The following is a 9194-nucleotide window of genomic DNA, read 5'->3' as shown; positions in this document are numbered from 1 at the left end:
GGTTGGACTACAAGACGTCCAAATCTTAATTAAAAAAAAAAATTATAACCCCTAGAAAAAGCGATATATATATTAAAAAAAAATAAAGGTTATAGGTTTCTCATTTTTTTTAAGATTTGGACATTTTCATTATTGATGTAGTCTTACATAACACTAAAGACTGTCTGTGGTGTTCCAAGCCCACATATGCCATAATAATATGAGCAATAATTGCATCTACTGTCTAGCGATTTATTTCAAATATCAGATTTTCAGTTGACATCAAAGATCATAAGTGCAAAAGACATAATTTCTAATATTTACAATATCTATACACAAGCTTGTATTATATTGAAAATTAATATATACAAGTTTCTATTTTAGTATTGATTAAATTTGATCCAAAAGAGAATATGTATTCTAATCAATGCTCAATAAATTTTTATTGTAGTTAGTGTAAACTTGAATTATTCATTGATTCACTTTGACATAATCATTAATAGACTTATTGCCACAAATTTACTGTTGGCAGTTTACGGCTTCAGTTTTTTATGACCCATGGTTTTTCCCATGGTATTTTGATATAATGTAGTCTATTTAAACACATGATGACTCCATTGTAGGTTTCCTTTGGGCAATTGTGAGGATGATAAAAAATAGTATGTAGGTTGTAATGCCTATCCATTTCTTAATGGAGGTAGTGCATATTGGGTGAACCATGTAAATTTTGTTTTCTTTGTATTTGTTACGGTTTATGATTATGTGTGCCTATTATATTTCAATATTTATCTCCTTTTTAAAAAAAATAAAAATTGGTATCAGAGCTAAGGGAAGATCCCTTAATGCAACAGAGGTTGTGTGGTTGTAAATGGGTGAGGAGATATGGGCACTACTACAAATTCACTCAATTTTTGATGGCTTTTGGTCATTCTTTCGACCCCTTGTCATCGCAACTTACGACAATTCTAGATTCCAATAAACGTCGCAAGTGACACAATCAAAATTTGGACATCCTAACTTTTCATCAAAATTGCGACGTAAACCATCATTGGAACATTCGTCATCGAAGCCAGACATTTTTGTCAAAAGCCATTTCCATAATTGTCGTAAATTCCACAAACATTGTGTTGGTCTAATGACACCTGGCCAATGACCATCATCACAAGAACTTACACATCTTCGTTGGATGATCGAGGGAAATTCAAGTCGGCTTACAGACATCAAGTGTTTTTATATAACAATCTTTCCATACTCTACATTATTTGTTGGCCTAACCATTTTTGGGAGACTAGAAAAAACATTGCAAGACCTACATAGTATTGTCAAATGACCAACCAGAGTTCAAGTCAATACAGCACCGATAACTTATTTTTATTTTGAAAAAATTATCGTAGTGGTGATGAACTGTGCCATAGGAATCGACATCAGAAGACTAACGTATTTTCCAATTTTAAAAAAAAAAGGAAATTGAAAACAATAATGACTTTCTTTTAATTACAAAATTTTAATCAATTTAATATCATATATATAATAATATTTTTTTTTAATGTGAAACCCCCTTTCAAAAATTTGCAATACATGTGTTTTTAATGTGAAACCCCCCTTTCAAAAATTTACAATACATGTGCTTGAAAATAGGTGGAAGGCATGCGGGTCCAGCAGCGACAAAAACCAAAATTGGTTTATGAAAACTAAAAACAACTAAGCGTGACCCCTTTGTAGTGGTTTTGAAAATGTGGGGCAGAGGGGTTCCACCTTTGATATCAACTGTTGATCTTTTGTACTTGTAGTATTTGTCAAACCAGATAAATGCAGAACCCCCCCTACATTAAACTTCGACAAGCCTAGGGGTCCTGCATACCATAGATTTGCATGACTATTGGGCGTTGACTAATATGAGTCATTAATTGCTCCAATATTTGGAAGAAGGATAAACCTTGGTCTGTGGCTTCCTGCACTCCATGTATAAATAGTCTCTTGCACCTAATTGCTTCTCGATATTCCTCAAATCTGGCAAGTGTGCTTTGCATGTTATTCACCTTGATAAGTCTCTCGATTTTTCTGCATTCAATCCTGGACTCGAGCTAACTTTTTTTAAAGATGCATTCCACACTTCAACAAGTTAAGTCACAATTGAGATATATAATAATATGGTTATCATGACGAGTTTGTATAGCTTCAAAAGTCCTGAATTGTTGGATACAACAACTTAGGCAAAGTTAAAAAAAAAAAAAAAACTGAAACCAAAATTTTTTCCAAATGGGTTCTCTTAGTGTCATACCTTTGGCACTTGGAGACCTGCAACCTCTGAATCCGGCCAAATGATAATCGACCTGCAAACTTATTGAAAATTGAAATCATATGTGATCAAATACAAGCAGCTAAGTATGGTTCATAATAAATAGACAATGTAAGGACCCTCATGGCTTGAAATCTCATCCAATCATGCTACAAATGGTGACTTCATATCCCATGGCATCATAGCATTGTCATCAAAGGTAATCTGGAGGGCAGTATGTGTGCTTTGCATGCACACTCCCTCTTTAGGCAAGTTTATATTTGTACAAAGGATGGTTCTTTGCTAAAAATTTAATATTCGAGCTCATAGGAGGGTCATAAGGTTGGGAAATTCATTATAATTGAATGTTTAATTGATTTCTCAATCGTGGGAAATTTTTCCCTTCAAGATTATAACCATGCGAGGACCATCATGCTACGGACGGTGACTTCATATCCCTTGGCATCACATCATCGTCATCATGGATGATCTGGAGGGTAGTGTGTGTGCTCAGCATGCGCCCTCCCTCTCTAGCTAGGCTGATATTTGTACAGAGGACTATTCTTTACTAAACATTTAATATTCGCTCGAGCTCATAGGAGAGTGTAAATGTTGGTAAATTTATTGCAATTGAAGGTAGGATCATATGAGAACTAAAAAAGATATATACAATTTTATATTCATAACAAAAACATTTCCAAACAAACAAGCAAAGGAACTTTGCAAATACATATAAGAAATGACATGGTGAAAAAAAATGATTTGACTGGGACATGAATAATCATTACCAACCAGTAAAATCTATGTTCATGTAGAAATTTCTCTGCAGATCTATCTCTCTACTACACTATAGAAAATCTGTTGTAGGTTAACCCGATAATGAAATATAAATCAAAGCAGAATACTATAACCTACTTCTACTATCAAATTTTGCAAAAGCTTAAAGATTGAGCTGAACACATATAACCAGAAGAAGAAGAATCAATGCACAATACACATGAAAATACTTTGGGGAAAGCCTTAGCTAAAAACCCCACTATCTGTATTATCGTACAAGGTGGAAATATATCAGAATTATACAAAGCCTTAGCTCTGACAGCTAGCTAGCTCTTAGTACAATCCTCACAGATGCTCACAGTGAATCTTGGCTTCTCACAAGCCTTCCTATGCCCTCAAAGCTCCTATTTCCTTGTGCAGTTCCTAGTGGATGATCTCCTGTTACCAAGTGTAACACTGATCTCACACACTACTCTAACACACTGTCAAAACTGTGCAATCATCAAGGAACCTCTGTCCTTCTGCATGCGTGAGTTTTCTTTATAGGATAAAACATGCAACTGATAGTACATTGTCCTTGACTTTGATCTCAACTGGCTCTTTATTAGAATACACATGCATGAGTTTCTGATGAGGCAATCTTCAGTTATCTGGAGTACACTAGTTGGATGCATGCATGCATCAACTGACTGATAACTCACGGTTAGTTCTTCAAATGGTTTGGAACTAATTTAACTGGACTTAACTCAGTAAATTGAGCTAACTAATTACAACTCAAATATAACTCAGCCTTATCTCCTTAATTAATCGATAATCTCCTTAATTTAAGGGATAACTCTTGCATGACTTCATAAAGACTTCTGGCTTGAATTTCTCCAACTAATTAATCCATAATGAATTTATTTAATTATTTCCAAGCAGCTGGTGAGACTAAATTCGACTTTAGTTCACAACTTTAATTCAAGGACAAATTAAAATTGGAATATTCTTGTTCCCACATTTCAACACTCCCTCTCAACAAGAAAGGGCTTATCTGCCACCCCGATCCTGTCTCTATGGAACTCGAATTTACACTTTGACAATGCCTTTGTCAAAATTTCAGCATCTTGTTCCTCTGTTGAAATATATTGCAGCAACATGATCCTCCTCACTACACAGTCTCTAAGATGATGATACCGGATGTCGATGTGCTTGGACCTATCATGAAACACTGGGTTCTCAGAGAGTTTGATACAACTCTGGTTATCACAATAGATCACAGTTGGATCCATCCTCTGATTAAGCAAATCAACTAGGATTTTTCACATCCAGATGGCCTCACATGTTTCCTGACTTGCAGCCATAAATTTTTCCTCTACCAAGCTGAGTGCAACTGACCTCTGTTTCCTACTATACCAAGAAACTACCACTGACCCAAGGTTTAAAATCCCTCCTGATGTGATCTTCCAATCTGATGGACTCCCTGCCCAGTCTGCATCAATGAAGCCCTATAGCTTCACTCCCTCTATCTGTCTATACCATAATCCATACTGAGATGTGCCTCTGAGTTATCTCAATACATTCTTTGTCGCCTTCCAAACATCTTAGTAGGTTGAACCATCGCTTGACTCAGCTGGTTCACCGCATAGCAGAAATCTGCTTGTGTGTTCACTAAGTACATTAATGAACCCACAAGCTGCCTGTACACAGTAGCTTCCACTACTTCACCGAAGTAGCATCCTCCTTCCTCCAGTTACCTGCTAAAGGGGTCTGCATGGGATTGCACTTCTCCATGTGGAATCTCCTGAGTATCTCGTTGGCATACTTTCCCTAACACACAAACAACTCCCCATCCTTTTGCCACACTTCCATGCTAAGGAAGTAATGCATGAGACCCATGTCTTTCATCTCGAATTCTCTTGCAAGGTCCTCCTTGCAAGACATGATCAACTGATCATCACCTGTCAATATGAGATCATCAACATAAAGTACAATGATCAACAACTTACCTTTCGCCATGATGTGGTACAAGTTCACATCCGCTTCACTCTTTGTGAAGCCCAACTCGGTGAAGTACTTGTCTATCCTGGTGTACTAAGCATGAGGTGCTTGCTTCAGCCCGTACAACACTACCTTGAGTCAACACACATGTGACTCATGATCGAAGGTCTCAAAACCTTCCAGCTACTATATGTACACCTCTTCCTCAATCTGGCCATTAAGGAATGCAGTCTGCACATTCATTTCATGGATCTTCCAACCTATCTATGCTGATAGTGCCAACATAGATATGATAGATGAGTACCTTACGACAAGAACAAAAGTCTCATCATAGTCAATCCCCTCGACCTGTGAAAAGCCACGGGCAACAAATCTTGCCTTATACTCACAACTGACTTGTTCTCCGGTCTCAGAACCACATCCCAAACACTATTATGAATTATGGAGTCATACTCCTCCACCATAGCATCAACCCAAATCAGCTACTGCACTACTTCCTCAAAGGAAGATGGCTCGGTCTTAAGACATTCCCCAGCAAATGCCATGTATCTAGTGTACCTCTCAGGTGACCTCCTCTATCTGTGCTAAGAAAGTGGTGCTCCCACATTCCCTCTCGCATCCTCCAACAATCTATCAGCTGCTCTTGTGCACTTTCGTCCATCTCTGGAAGACTTTGCTTGAATGGATGTCTCCACTCCTGGAACCTCTACATGCAGCTGCTTTGCATCAGTCTGAGGCTCCTCCTCCTTAGGAACCAATAGTTCCTCCACAGCCTGTAGTTGGAGCTCCCTCTCAAGGGAAACTCGCATGGCCTTCTACTCATCAAAATTGAGATCTCTGCGAACCACTGTCCTCCGACTGGTAGGCAAGTACACTCGATATTTGTGAGGTGTATCAGTGTACCCCACAAGTATCCCAAAATCTGTTGTGGGCTCAACCTTCTTCCGTGCATCCTTTGTCGCATGGCAATATACCGATGAGCCAAAGATCCTAAATTGACCCACATCTGGTCTCTTACTAGAGAAAGCTTCCTCTATTGTCTTCATCCCAAGTATGCGATGCGAGCTCCTATTCTAAAAATATATCAATGTGTTTCATGCCTCTTCCCACAAGTGAAGTGGTAGGCCTTGGTCATGAAGCATCGCCTGTGCTGCCCCTACAATAGTTTTTTTCTTCCTCTTGGCCACCCCATTCTGTTGTGGGTTAAAGTGCATACCCACTTTATTTTTCAGAAGCTACATGTTGACATAATTGGCAAAGGGGGAGTTTTTTGGCCTATTTGTGTTTCCATTGATGTCACATGTTGATATATGTACTCATGAGTCCCTATGTATCATCGTGACTATGTTGTACACTTGTTAAGGGCTATCATACTAATGTAAAATTCTTTCATAAGTCTTATAAGGTTTGTAGAAGAGATGTCATGAGGTATTAAGGTCTCATCTGATGTTGAGCTACATGTGTGCTATAGGTCTAGTTGATGATGCGTGTAGAGTCTTGTTGAGTTATGTAGCTAGTTTCTTGATGTAAAGTTGGGATTGGAAAGATGGTTTGCAGGTCTAATCAACCACCTGATGCTTTGTTGCAATTTTGAGGGAAATATATCTTGTTTTACCTTATGCTCTTCCCCGGTCGCATGGATAAAGGCATCTAGGAGCAATTGAAATTGTCCAGTCACTAGCTTGGTGTGTTATGGGAGTGACCAACCAGATTGGGTCAGTGTTTGTAAGCAACCAAGGAAAAACACGAGAAAATATCTAGATTTCATGCACTCATTTGGAATTAAATTTCTTTTAGTGAAGCTTATTGTCGGAATTTTCTAGAGAAAGGTGAGGACAAGTTGTGGGGCCTTCAGAAAGTGATAAAAGTTTAAATTATGAAAAGGCTAGTGGAATGAGTGGGTTGATTTGGTCAAAAAGTCCAACTCAATCAAATCTAAAGGATGTGAATAGGATTTGAGCCCATCATTTCATTGGTTCTCTAGCAGTATGAGTGAGTGAGTGTGCATGAGTTACTAGTGCACAACCAGTGAGTTTTGCAGTGAGTTCATAGTTTCATAATTGTAGTGTGATTCAGATATTATTCTTCAGTAGTGTTTCAAAGTTGTGTGCAAATATTGAAGATTAGTTTTGAGAGAGTGTGTATAGAGATTTGTTCTCTCATTAAGAGTGTGGATTTGTGGTTGCATGATAGTTCTTATTTATTTAGTCTTGTTTATTCAACAATGTTTTCAGTTCTGAATTTCATTCTCTTATTGCAGAATTGTTTGTACTTGGAGTGGCGGCTTGAAGCTAAGTGAATGTTAATTGTCTATTGTAAGAGTGGGTGCTCCAAGTTGGTTGTAGCCCACGTTTCTCATTTCATTCAAGGGGTGGGTGCTCCAATGCTAGTGGTGGCTAGATGATGTAATATAAATGAGAATATTTTGAAGCAATAGATAATAAGAAGAAGCAACAAACAATTCGGTGGTTTTTTTTCCAGCTTAAAACGTTTTTTCCAGCTTAAAATCCAAGTGTCTAAATGTGATGATTATTTGTTTTTTTCATGTGCATTATCTTGTTATATCTTTCTAAAGTAAATTTCCAAATAATTTTTACAATTCAATAATAATGATTCACCCCCCCACCTCTTAGTATTACTTTTGTCTAACAACAAAAACCATATCCATCCTAGAAAATATATGATATGGAGAAGATCCTACATCTATCAAAAGTAAGAAACATTAGCTTCTCAACATTGGAATCTCTCAAAACAAATAAACCACGTATCGCAAGTCTTCCTAGGCAGATCACCAACTAAAACTAAATCCATACCAGGATAAAAAGACAAATATCTACCACCTATCATTGGAAACCTTGGAATAAGTCAACAACCTATCACAAGTCACCCTAAGCATCACATCAGTTAAGAATACATCCATAACAACCAATAATGTAGTAAATCAATTATAACTCCATGAATTCTACAGTCATAAAACCACTCAATAAAAATGGCTCAAGGACACTTTTCATGAAAGATTTTGAAGCTATCAAGAGGAAAATACATATTTTATGGCTCAGTGACTTAGGTGAGAAGAATGATGTATGGAATTTTCCCATTGTCGAGGAGAATTGTTGAGACCATTGTTATTGTTGCTATTATTTAGTTCTCGAATGCTTTTTACCTCAAAATGTATTAGAAAATTAAGGATTTTCCCTTTAAGACTTTGTTCAAGAGCTTTATAATCACTCGATGTGGGTGATGACCATTTTACCGATATGGGCCACACTTCCTCAAGCTTCCTATTTTACAGATTTGTTTTAAGATGCGAAACAATTGTGTTTGGTATTTGCGTTGGATTTGGATATCCTGGAGGAAAATATCATTTTTGTTTCTAGAATTTAAACCAATGTTGGATGCAACTTTACTATTTCAAAACTTATTTGAGATATTGGTCATGTCTTGAGTCAGTTCTCTATTCGATTTGGACTAGTTTCAATTACTTCTCTAAACAAGGCTTGTGTATATACACACTTCCTCTGTATCATATCTATGTACGGATCTCAAACCACTGACAACTAAATTTGAATCACTGTAATAATGAAACAACCATTAAATCATGTATTAAACCAATTATATGTAACAACGTCCCTCGTCAAAATTCCATGTAATAAAAGTTAATAAAGGAAAAATAATAACCACGGTTGATGGGACACTTATTCTAAGCTGAATGTTTGGAAAGACATCCTAATAGATACACAATATCTGCAACCAAAATTCTTCCTTGTTTGCATGAGTGGCTTCCATGTTTTCTGTCTCTGTAGTTGATAGTGCCACTATAGATTATTTCTTACTCATCAAAAAGACTGCACCTCCAAATACATTAAACACATACCCACTTGTAGATATTCTTTGATCCAGATCTCCAGCCCAGTTTGCATCAAAAAAGCCACGAATATCCAACACTCTGTCCAATCCTGGTCTTCCTTGGTAGCACAAACCATAATCACTAGTGCCACGCAAATACCTGAAAACCCGCTTCACTACTGTCCAATGCTCCTTCCCTGGTTTTGACATAAACATGCTCAATACTCCCACTGCATGTGCAATGTCTGGTCTAGTACAAAACATCGCATACATTAGGCTACCGACTGTACTTTCATATGGAACATGGAACATGTCCTCTTCCTCTTCTTATGCC

This window comes from Pinus tabuliformis, chromosome 5_1 (assembly GCF_031772625.1).
Source record: "Pinus tabuliformis cultivar Carrire ecotype Pingquan chromosome 5_1, CPIR1, whole genome shotgun sequence".
In the NCBI taxonomy this organism is placed as follows: domain Eukaryota; kingdom Viridiplantae; phylum Streptophyta; class Pinopsida; order Pinales; family Pinaceae; genus Pinus; species Pinus tabuliformis.
This window is presented reverse-complemented; position numbering follows the sequence as displayed.